Source organism: Dasypus novemcinctus, chromosome X (genome assembly GCF_030445035.2).
Source record: "Dasypus novemcinctus isolate mDasNov1 chromosome X, mDasNov1.1.hap2, whole genome shotgun sequence".
NCBI classification, from domain to species: Eukaryota; Metazoa; Chordata; class Mammalia; order Cingulata; family Dasypodidae; genus Dasypus; species Dasypus novemcinctus.
The window spans coordinates 70338415-70351370 of record NC_080704.1 but is presented as its reverse complement, the minus strand read 5'-3'; the positions used below and the strand labels follow the sequence as shown (position 1 = coordinate 70351370).

At 41.3% G+C, this 12956-nt stretch overlaps 1 protein-coding gene and 1 pseudogene across 1 annotated transcript in view; both read left to right on the top strand.

Moving 5' to 3' along the window:
* The window catches only part of ZC4H2 (zinc finger C4H2-type containing), a 129284-nt gene that overhangs the window by 47014 nt on the left and 69314 nt on the right, over positions 1–12956 (top strand). The window lies entirely within an intron of this gene.
* LOC101431116 (probable E3 ubiquitin-protein ligase TRIML2) lies at positions 10273–11525 on the top strand (annotated as a pseudogene).

Here is a 12956-nt window from a genome sequence, read left to right as displayed (position 1 = left end):
AAGTATGTACTCGAGCATTGAGGCAAGAACCAGACATAAAAGGCATCCAAATTGGAAAGGAAGAAGTCAAAATTTCACTATTAGCAGATGATATGATCCTATAAATAAAAAACACTGAGAAGTCTACAATAAAACTTCTAGAACTTATAAGTGTTTTCAGTAATATGTCAGGGTATAAGATCAATGCGTAAGCATCAGTAGAATTTCTGTACACTGATAATGAGCAATCTGAGGAGGAAATCAAGAAACAAATACCAATTACAATAGTAAATAAATAAATCAAATACCTAGAAATAAATTTAACTAAAGATATAAAAGGCTTATACACAGAAAACTACACAACACTGTTCAAGGAAATCAAAGAAGACCAAAATTAATGGAAGAATATTCCCTGTTCATGGATAGGAAGACTAATTATTATTAAGATGTCAATCCTACCAAAACAGATTCAATGCAATCCCAATAAAAATCAACACAGCATTCATTAATGAACTACAAAAACTAACAATTTTATTTGGAAAGGAAAGAGGCCCTGAATAGTGAAGGACATATTGGGAAAAAAAATGAAGTGAAGGAATCACACTACCTGACTTTGAAACGTACTACAAATCTACAGTAGTGAAAATGGCATGGTATTGGCACTAGGATAAATACACTGACCAATGGAACCGAATTGAACATTCTGATATATACCCTCATATATACAGTCATATGATATTCAACAAGGCCATCAAACCCATTCAATTGTGAGAGAATGGGCTCTTCAACAAATGGTACCTGGAGAACTGGCTATCCATATGTAAAAGAATGAAAGAGGATTACCAACTCACACCTTATACAAAAATCAACTCAAGATGGATAAAAGACCTAAATATAAGAGCCAAGACCATAAAGACCTTAGAATGCAATGTAGGAAAACATCTATAGGCCCTTGTAATAGGAAATGGCTTCATGAACGAGCAGCAAAAGAAGAAATAGAGAAATCGGACTTCTTCAAATTAAAGCCTTTTGCACCTCAAAGGAGTTTTTCAAGAAAGTGAAAAGAGAGGCTACCCTATGGGAGAAAATATTTGTCAACCATGTATCTGGTAGGAGACTAATATCCTGCATATATAAAGAACTCCTATATCTCAAAAATAAAAAGGTAAACAACCTATTTAAGAAATGGACAAGAGACTTAAACAGACACAACTCCAAAGTAGAAATACAAATGACTAAAAAGCACATGAAAAAAATGCTCCAAATCCCTAGCTGTTAGGGAAATGCAAACCAAAACAACAATGAGATACCATCTTATTCCCAGGAGACTGGAATCTATTTTAAAAAAAAGAAGACTACAAGTGCTGGAGAGGATGTGGAGGAATGGGAACACTCATTCTCTGCTGGTGGGAATGCAGAAAGATCCAGGCATTCTGGAGGACAGTTTAGCAGTTTCTCAAAAAGCTAGTTATGGATTTGCCATATGACCCACCAATTCCACTTCTGGGTATATACTCAGTAGAACTGAAAACAAGGACACAAACTGATATATGTACACTAATGTTCATATCAGCATTATTCCCTATTACCAAAAGTTGAAATCAACCCATATGCCAATCAACAGATGAATGGATATCTAAAATGTGGAATAAACATACAATGGAATACTACTCAGCTATAAGAAGGAATACATTACAAACACATGTGATAATATAGATTAATCTTGAGAACCTAATGTTGAATGAAGCAAGCCAAGCATTAAAGGACAAATACTACATGACTTCTCTGATATGAAATAAGTAAACCAAGCTGTCTCAGAGAACTAGAGACTGGATGATACACTTAAAGGTAGTTGGGTGGAGAAGAAGGTTTTGACCTGACACCTAAATGCGTGAAATCTATGATAAGCTGGACGTAAGTATTTTTACAGGGAAGGGATAAAATGGGGGCATAGGGATACCTTTGAGTGAAGCTTTGAGGGCTTGAGGGGGGCTAGGAATGGAAGGATGTGTCAAATGGCCCAAGAAATTGAGGGGAGGTTGGGGGATCATTTGGACATAGCGGATTGTCAGGTGTGGTTGAAATTATAATGTAGAGAAACCATTTAGAAAATATAACAAGGAAATTTACCTGTTTAAAATGCTTAAGGGAGGACATCTGACACAGGATAGACTTCTAGGGATTTTGTGAGTGCTCATTTTGTCATAGTGTGTTATATCATTGGGTGGAAATCCATGCAATGAGTGTGAAGTTATACCCACATCCTGGGGAGCTCTGATGTTCTCAAACAGAGGGAATTGTGTCTCGAGAGAGAACAGGTGGCTCCCAATGGGTTAGGACAGTCAAGTATGTCAAGCCCTCAACCTTGTTGCAAGTATCTGTGAATATGGTCCTTCAAGTAATGAAGATTGATTGTCACTGTTGGAGCTGTATGGAGTGGGAGAGAGGTATTGAATAGATGGAATCAGGGTAACTGTGGGACAATAGAAGTGTTCCTCAAGATCATGCAGTGATGAATACAGGACATGTTAAATTACACCAAAACTATATAAAAGTCTATACGCTAAAATGTAAACTATAATGTAAACAAACGATAACTATAGTATAAAATATAAACCATAATGTAAACCAAAATGGAACCTTGGTTGAAAGCTGTTTCAATATCTGTACATCAACTGCAGCAAATATAATATGAATAAGTAAAATTATCACTGTTGTGGAAGATACGACGTGTTTCATGTTGGATATGTGTGAATATATTATATATGTGAATTATTGTGATTTAAAACTTTGTGAAGACAAAACTAATAATTAGAGGAATTATTGCTGTGGAAGGGAAAAGGTTTTATGTTGGATATGTGGGAGTACTGTATATTGTATATATGAATTACTGTGATCTAAAACTTGTTGAGATAAGCTTAATAAATAGAAAAAAGAAAAGAAAAAGATAGAACGTAGACCCTGAGGAAGAAATGAAAGAAATTGCCTTGCCACTGTACATACAGAACAAACCTATCGTACTGATGAAAGGCAAAACCTCAGAAACAAAGCTTTTTCATTTTCTCATCTTCTGATACCTCAATTTATTTTTTATTTAATTTTTCTAAATTAGTATGTATTCTATATCTATCCTTTAAACCCCTCACTATATTCCACTCTACTATTAATATAACCTGGCAATATATTAGACTTCAGTTTTGAAAAAGTTTTGGATGACAGAGAGGTTCAACTATGTCAAGGAAGGAACACTGGTGTGGGGTGTTATTGATGGGTGGCACATGGTTGGGAGGGAGTTCTCCAGGGCATGTATATAGGGTACATAAAAATGTTTGGAAATTTTCATAGTAGTTACAGTTTAAAATGATGACTGAGGGAGTGCTGAGTTCCTAGCCAGGGAAGCTCTATCACATTCCCCAATGGAACAGCAACAATCCCCCAAGTGCACTGGCAAAGATCAATAAAGAAGGATAGCCAAACAATGAACCCTTGATACTGATGACTATACTTATGAGCTGGTTCCCCTGAAATATGAACTAGGTCTAGACCTGCAGGGTGCCTAAGATTTACCTCCGAAGAGCATCCATGTTGCTCAAATGTGGCCACTCTCTAAACCAAACTCAGAATGTAAATGCATTACCTTCCACCCAGCATGGGACATGACCCCTCAGGATGAGCCTCCCTGGCACCCAGGGATTACATCCAAACACCAGCTGATGATGTAATTAGAAAAAGACCTTAAATAAAAAGGTCAACTCAGACTAGCAGAATATCTCAGCCTTCATGTAATATCAGGTGTTAAAAACTACTTTTTGACATTGAATAAAAGAGGGAAATGGAAAGGTCTAATGAGTTTATATGGCTATGAGTCTCCAAAAAACGAGTTTGAAGGTCATCAGAGAGGTTGCTCTTACACATGACTCAGCAGGGTTCCAAAGACAGCCAAAGTAGATAGGAACCCAGGTACTGGTTCTCCTGAAGGCTACAGAGACCCTCAGGTTCTACAGTCATGGCAGATGACTCTGGAGTTCAGTGCCATGTCAGTTGGCCCTACTTTGGAGTTTGTGTTCTTGAGTGTGATGGAGTTGGACTCAGATATGAACTTTCTACACATGCTTCTTCTGTCACATTTACTGAACCTGTGGTTGATGTTGGGGTTGGTGTATACTCAGGAGACCTGAATCACTGGACTGTCCATGTGAGAGCCAGGCCCTGAGCCTCAGCAGACTTGCAACTACTACCCTCTGGTTTCTTGGACTTACCCTGGCCAGCTAACAGAGAGGTGAAGAAGATCAGCCACCACACCAAGGAGCCAAGAGTGCCTACAACTGCAAGCAGGAGAATTGCATCCATCATCTATGTGGAATCTAATCCCCCTCTTGATGTAGAGGGGGACTGGATATTACCATCCCAGTGTCCACAGGATGGAGGAATAGGAAATGTATTAGAGTGGACTTACTGATGTTCTGCTGTGGAAATATTGTGGTTAGCAATGGAAGAAATTTTAGCCCTGATGTGGATAACGTGGCCACAGTAGCTGCTGAGGCTATAGGGAGAGGCAAGAAGAGATATGATGTGGGGGCATTTCCAGGACTTGGGGTTGTCCTTGGTGATACTGCAGGAATGGATGATGGACAACATATGTCCTGCCATGTTCCACTGGGTCGACTCGGGGAGAGTATAAACTACAATGTAAACCATTATCCATGTGGTGCAGCAGTGCTCCAAAATGTATTGACCAAATGCAATGAATGTCCCAGGATGACGAAAAAGGTTGTTGATTTGGGAGGATGGAATGAGTCGGGTGGGGGTTATGTGGGTACCTCTTATATTTTTTTAATATAATATTTTTTTAAAAAAGAAAAATTTTAATATTTTAGAAAAGAATGATGACTGTTAAGGAGATATCATCACAAATGGTGGAGTCATGCTATTCTATGGGTCTTCTCCCCCCAGTGGCTACTATCATAAATGACCATAATCTTGGCTGTTAAGCCTTATGGGTTACCTAAGAGAGAATAAAATGTGAAGGAATGTAAGGGAAGAAGAGCTCTTAGTCCTCCCTTTTCACACCAGGATAGCTTCCACACCTTTTCCTCCTATTTCTTTTTTCCCTTTTCCTAAAGAGGAGGTTGCACTGAACTGATAGATCAGATGGCAAAACATTGCCTGAACTACATTCACTTATGAATTGAGAAATGAGATCAGTGAACTAAGACCAGGCAGCTGGGCATGACCTTGTTCTCTGCTTCTCTGCTGCTCTTCATTTCATTTTCTGGTATCATCAAAGGTGATGTTCACCTAAGTTTCCTGCACCATGAAGTTGATTAAAAGGATATAAGATTTTTGTTCATGCTGATAAAACGGATGTAGGGTTTTTGCTCATGGGGTGGTAGCAGCCTCTCTTAGAACCCAAACCTGTGTCATGTACTTCGAATTAGGTTGACCCAAACTCTCTATTGGACATATTTGGCCCAGATCCAACTAAAATAGGATGGTACTCTGTTTCCTGTTTTGTTATTTTTATGCTTTCAGGGAACAGTTGAGAATGAACAGTGAACGGTAAGACAAAATATAGGCATACTAGGATATTCTAGCCAATACCAACAAAATCTCTTCACACGTCCATTGCATTCATCTTCTAACTTTGTTATATCAGGTATAAGGCAGGTTAGTATAGGGAACCAGGGAAATTGAGTCACAGCTGGGACCCAGCAGAGAACATGGCCATGAGACCCTGCGCAGAATGCCCTGAGGGAAGACTACTACTATGAGCAAAGCCATAAAGACCCCACCGACACCCTGGGACCTTCCAGACTCAAAACAGACCTCCTCAAACAAAAGTCCTCATCATTGGTCCCTTAAGAGCTAACAGGTGAGGATCATAAGGCAACTAATCAGAGCAGCAAGCAGCTGGGGCCCATCCCCGACATTAAGGAATGGTAGAATAGATGAAAAGCTTTAATAAAGGCAACCCCACTATCCCAGATGCTCCTTTTTTCCTAGAGGTAGCCCACATAAGTATCTTGAGTGTGTACTTCTCTTTTCTCTTGCTTCTCAATAAACTCTTTTAACTGGTCTAACTAAACTGGCACATTCTTAAATTCTTTTATGTGACACAGCCAAGAACCTAGAGGAATCCAGCATCTTCCAAATTCATCTGGTAAACCAGTCAGGAGAAATAGAGGCAGTTAACTCTCCCTGACACCCTGCAAGAACTGGTATAAACTTTTAACTATAACCTGTCTGTTCCCTCTCTTGGTTGTTTGTCTTCCCCTTCTGCCATTTTAAACAGGTTCCTGGATAGTCTGTCACAGGACATAAGCTTGGTCTGCCCAGACTTCCAGCTCCCTCTTCAGAGGTGGCAGGGACCAGCTGCCACACCATGTAGATCCATAGAATCTCTGGGTGCCAGTTGAAACCGTCCTTGAGACCTGACTAGGCATGTGACCTGAGTTGTGCAGGAGTCCACTGGGAGTCTACCAGGCCCTCTCTGTGAGTTCAGAATGGCTATTATCTGTTGTATCACTTCCTTAGACCACTAGTTAACTCCTTTTAATTAGAAGCACCTTTAATCTTCCAACTACTGATGTCCTCAATGTTGGGTCTGTGAGATGCATTGGAAAGTTTTAGAAACTGAAAATGCATTTGTTAGGGAAGCATTGGTCCCACCCTTTGTAATGCCCTGAGGTTTTGTTCCATATCAGCCCCCAGGAGGCCCTAAGATTGCCTCCAGGACCCCAAGGCTGTTTGCTGGCAAGCCACAGAGAAACTAATCTCTAATCTCTTAATGAGCTTTTAATATCTGGTTTAACTGCAAAACTCAGTCCCTAGGAGTAGCCATGAGATGCATTCTCTTATGACTACTTTGTGAGACCTCTATAAAATTAAGCTAAAAGAAAGGTCCCTGGCCAGTCCTTTTCCTAGGGAGAAAGACCGGCTTGGGAGCATTGGTCTGGGAGCTGGACCCAGACATCTCCCAAGTCCTCTAAGGCTCTGGGGATACTCAGAGCACAGATACTCCTGATTCCCAGAAAAATGGGGTCGGTGAGTAGGGCTTCTGATAACCAGGACCCTGGTTTGGTGTGCAATCCATTCAGTCATGTCTAGCAGTGGGATACCACCAAGACAGATGATTGCATTTATCCTCCCCTAGGATTATGGGCAGATCTTCCAGCATTCTCACAGACTCCCCATTGGAGTGTCTTCTCAGAAACTTGGATGACCTGCCTACTGATGGCCTAAAAATGAAGAAGATAATCTCCCTTTGCAACACCATGTGGCCACAGTACAAGTTAAAGGACGGCCAAGAATGGCTACTAAATTGGACTCTCAATGTGAACCCTATACTCCATCTAGCCCTGCTGTGTAGAAGGGAAGAGAAATGGGTAGAATTTCCCTATATCTAGTTTTTTTATAGCCCTATATCAGAATAAGAGCCTAAGGGGTTCTTTTTTTTCAATTTTCTTTTTCATAATAGATTTTTAAAAATCTTTATAAAGATACATAGATCATACAAAATGTTACATTAGAAAATATGGGGATCCCATATACCCCCTCTCCCCACTCCATCCCCACTCCTCCCACATTACCAAATTCTTTCATCAGTATGACATATTCATTGCATTTGATGAATACATTTGGGGGCACTGCTACACAGCATGGATTATAGTTTACATTGTAGTTTACACTCTCTCCAAGTTCATTCAGTAGGTTGTGGCAGGATATATGATGTCCTGCATCTGTCCCTGTAATATCATTCAGGACAATTCCAAGACCTGAAAATGTCCCCATATCACACCTTTTCTTCCCTCCCCCTGCCTTCAGTAACTCCTGTGGACACTGTCTCCACATCAATGATACAGTTTCTTCCATTGCTAGAGTCACAATAACTCTGTAGTGGACCAGTAAATCCACTCTAATCCATATTTTATTCCTTCATTCTCAGGACCGTGGGATGGCAATGCCCACTCCACCTCTAACTTTAGAGGGGACTTAGATCCTACATGGCTGATGGATGGAATTCTCCTGTTTGCAGCTGTAGACTCTCCTTGTTCCTTAGGGTGTGGTTGACCGTCCCCACCTCTCTGTTAGCTGACATGGGCAAGTCCTAAGGGGTTCTTGAGAATTGTGCTATGAAGAAGGAAACCCCCGAGTACAGAGTAAGCCCCCTCCCAAGAAGGAAGAATGTATTTTTTATTTCCCCCTTCTTAGTACCCCTGTTATGACCCTGCCCTGGCCCCAGAAACCACTTTGAACTCACCTCCAGCAGGGGCTTTGGCACCTCCCCATATGTCTCGCGGCCTGCTCCCATGGTTATACCCAAAGTGGAACCTCAGTCCTCCCACCTAGGAAGTCTGTGGGTCTCCTCTACACTATTAGAGAAGTAGCTAATGGGTACATAGGAACCATTAGGGTGCATGCCCTCTTCTCTATGACTGAACTGGCACAGAGCAAAGAAAAAGTTAAGTCGATTCTCTGAGGACTCCACCAAATTTACTGAGGGGATCCACCACCTCACAATGATCTTTGAAATAACATGGGCTGACATGCATATTTTTCTTGCAACTTGCTGCACCCCAGAGGAAAATCACTGCATCTGACTGAGGCACAAGGACATGACAATAGACTGGCAGCCCAACAGCCTAATGAGTATGTGGTAGGAGCAGAACAATTCCTAATACAGATCCCTGGTGGAATTATCAAAGGGGACAGGCAGGTCTGAAGGCTGGAGACCATTCGTCCTCTAGAAGGGACGAGGAAGTGCATTACCAAAGTAGTCAATTATAGTAAGTTCAGGGAAATTACTCAGGAGCAAGATGAAAACACAGCCTTATATAAAGAAAGGCTGGTAGAAGTAATGAAGAAATAGTCTGCTAGATCCTATCTCTAATGAAGGACAGATCCTCATACCAACTAACTTCATTAGCCAGTCTGTTCTGGATATCCATAGGAAGCTGCAAAAGCTTTCTATGTGTTCCCAAACTCCCATGAATACCCTTTTAGAAATAGACTTCTCAGTTTTCAACAATTGAGACCACACCCCCAGATGGAGAAGGTAAGGAGCAGCAGGCATGAGGTCCAGGATAGGCTCACCTTTTAAGCAGTCACCATTAAAGTCACCCTGTCACCTCAGGGCCACCCAAATTCAGTCTCTATGTCAGCAGGAACCTACTTCAAATGTAGAGAGGCTAGCCACTGGAAATGTAACTGCCCCAAGCTGCCTTGCAATCAGCATCCATCAGGGCCTTGCCCCAAGTGTGAAAAGGATGGGTACTTGGCCCAGGGGTGCACTGCTCCCAGAGAGAGAATGGGGCTCCCCCATAAGCCCTGCTCACTGTTGCCTATGAAGACTGAGGGGCCCAAGGCCAAGAATGGGCTCCCTGGACAACACCGTGTGCCATTAACCAGAAAGAGCCTTGGGTGACCCTTGATGTGGCAGGTAAGATCGTTAATTCCATAACTGATATGGGAGCTACTTGCTCAGTCCTGACCTGCCACTCTGGATCTCTTCCTCTTGGTCATGCCCTATAGTAGGAGCTGATGGAAAACCAAGATCTAGACCATTTACTAAACCTCAGCCACTGACTTGGAATAGGCCACTCAGAAACTGCATTGTTTGTTGCAGGGAGTTGAGCTGGCATACCATTGTAGCAGAGACCTTTAGTTGCCAACATAAGATCCATTTTCATATTCTTACTTGCTAGCAGACCTGAGATTTTGTTCAGGGCAACAATGTGCCTATCTTGCTTCCCCTGCCCCCTTTGTAGCATGGGATGGCCATAAAACATAATTTGGGCCAATGAAGTGTAAGGGAAAATCTGATGGGGATTTCTGGCAATGTTTTGCTTTCCTGATAAAAAGAGACAAAGAGCTTCCCAGTTGCCTACTTGATGGAGGGGGGGGGGGCAGAGAGAGAGAGAGAGGCTGAGGAAGCAACTGAACAGATAAAAGCCCTTCATTCATCATTGTTCAACTTGTTTAATTTAAAGGAAATACCAAGGATTACAAAGAAATAAGGCACAGGGATCGAACGGGTTGGTTTGATTTGAGGAGTCTAGGATGAGCCAAACCTCTGTGCCTGGATGAACTGTCTCCTTGATCCACTGATGCTTAACCATGAGCACAGAAGCTGCCAAGTGAGTCTGCCCCAGAACACAGAAGAAACTGGCCTTTACCCTGTCCAAATCAGAAATAAACAGTCCCATCTCCAACTAGGAAAACACACCAGGATGCCCAAAAGACTCAGCCCATATACAACCAAAAATCCCATATTTTTACTGTGTAAAGCACCTGGAACCACCATAACTATTCTGTGATGATGACCAAGTCACCTTTATGTCAAATGCTTCCTGTCCCAAGAGCACAAGAATCACATGGTGTGTGGTGTACAAGAGGCTGCTGTGAATTACAGGAAGTTATTCCAGGAGATATTGAACATATTGAGAGAGAAACTTGAAGACGCTAAAAGCATATTGATCGAAGAGCAAGAAAGAATGGTGATTATTCAGGGAGTGGAGCAGAATTTTAAAGAAATGATTGAGTCTGAATATAGGAAGTTTCTGGTTGTTGAGTGAAGAGAATGGGATGAAACTCTTAAGACTGAAAATTAAGGAAGCCAATCTGAATCATCTGATCAGGTTTGCCAGAGAGCTAGAGGAGAATTTCCAGGAAATGCTACAGAGACTAAATGATTTGTGAAGAGAGAACATGAATAAACTGAAAGAGAGTGAAGCCAGGGTCTCTGAATAGATCAGCAGCCACCAAAGGATCACCACCTAGCTAGAGAAGAGATGTGTGTAATCTGCCGTGGTGGTGCCCCAGAATGCAAGATTATCTTTGGAAAGGAGTGAGTCACTACTACTTCAGTATTTCAAGCCTGCCTATATCAAAAACCTGAGATTATGCCAAATAACAGGAGTAAGCCAAATGCTAATAATATTCCAAAGACATATAAGTTTGGATACTGAAAACACTCATCCTTGTCTTATCTATTCTGAGGATCTGAGAAGTGTGAGATCTGGAAATATCCTCCAGGATATCCATGATAACCCAGAGCAATTGGACTTCCGTGCCACAGTGTTGGCTGTAGAGAGTTTCTCCTCAGGAAGGCACTACTGGGAAGTACATGTAGAAAAGGCTAAACAGTGGCAGCTGGGCATAAGCAAGGACTCTGCCAAACAAAAAAGTAGCAGGCCCAATGCTTCTGGAGATAAATTCTTCCTCACAGGATTCATAATGGAGACTGATTTTACCTTCTGGGTATTTCCCCTTTAAAAAGGGTCTCCCTGAAAGAGCAAGTGCACAAAGTTGGCGTTTTCCTAGACTATGAGTATGAGCTAATATTATTCTACAATGTGACAGAAAGATTGCTCTTTTACAATTTCTCTTATCTCACCTTCCTAGGAACTCTCAGGCCTATATGTTCTCTTTGCATCCCATATGAGAGCATAACCTCAGACTGTCTCACCATCTGTACATCTCATGGTCCTTCTCGTGGTGTAACTGTTAGCCCTCAATCTTCCTTCCTGATAAATCCAAGGCCATGACATGCCAAAAAATTAATAGCATGACTTTATGAACATATTTCAAAAAAAGACATTTTGCATTTGAGTTGGAACCCAGTTTGATACCCCAGAGCCTTTGCATTTGTGTAGCCTTCAGCACCCATTTGGTAGAAGAGGTTGCTGGTAAGCTGAATCATGAGTAAGTGGAGGTCTCTACACAGATTAGAATAGCAAATGCACATACAGCATTGAATTGGGAAATAGAATGGAAAGCCCCACTCCAATTAACTGGAGTCCTTGGCTCTAGGTTAAGGACTCTAGACTTAGTTCTTAAAACATCAGCAAAAATGGGTATAATCAGTAATGAAAGCAGGGCTTTGCTTTAAATTTGAGGGTTTCATCATAGAGCCATGTGGAATGCAGTCATGCTCTTACTGACAGTGAGTATAAAGATTCTGAATATGATTATTCCAAAGAGAAAATATCTTCATTTCCTTGGATATTTTATCTGGGTGGGAGGGGGTGTCAGGAGGAAAATGAATACATAAATATATTTTTCCTTTTCTAGTTCTCTGTCTGATAAGGAAAATTAAATTTCTTAAAGTAAACCTGATAGTTCAACGCTTTGAAAATTAAGTAATTTTGTGTTTTTTTATCTTCTTTCTCTATTTGATCCACTGAAAAATGCTTTATCCTATGTCATTGCTCAATGGTGATTCATACTGGAAAGCAGAATTGGCCCAGCGGTTAGGGTGTCCACCTACCACATGGGAGGTCCGTGGTTCAAACCCCCAGCCTCCTTGACCCCTGTGGAGCTGGCTCATGCGCAGTGCTGATGCACGCAAGGAGTGCCCTGCCACGCAGGGTTGTCATCCATGTAGGGGAGCCCCACACACAAGGAGTACGCCCTGTAAGGAGAGCCGCCCAGTGCGAAAGAAAGTGCAGCCTGCTTAAGAATGGCACTGCCCACACGGAGAGCTGACGCAACAAAAAGAAACACAGATTCCCATGCCGCTGATAACAACAGAAGTGGACAAAGAAGAAGACGCAGCAAATAGACACAGAGAACTGACAACTGGGGGAGGGAGGGAAGAGAAATAAATAAATAAATCTTTTTAAAAATGGTGATCATACAATGTTAAGAAGAGCAAGATAAAATATAGACAGACATTTATAGAAAAGATTTTTTATACTTTATCTCCTTTGATATGGTCAACACTTATAAGTACGTATTAATCTTATTACTCAAATACGTGGTTCAGAGAGGTGATTTGATTTTCCTAAAATTAAGTATCAAGTAGTGATAAGTAATTGAATCAAGAAATTGTCAGCCTCCTCTCAATCAGAAAAAGAGTGGACGTCACCATCCTAAAATCCTCAAGATTGAGGAATGAACAAACATAAAGGGAGAGGGGGAATGCAAATATGGGCTAAAGTAGACTTGTTATTATTCTAGTATGGAAGATCTTGTAA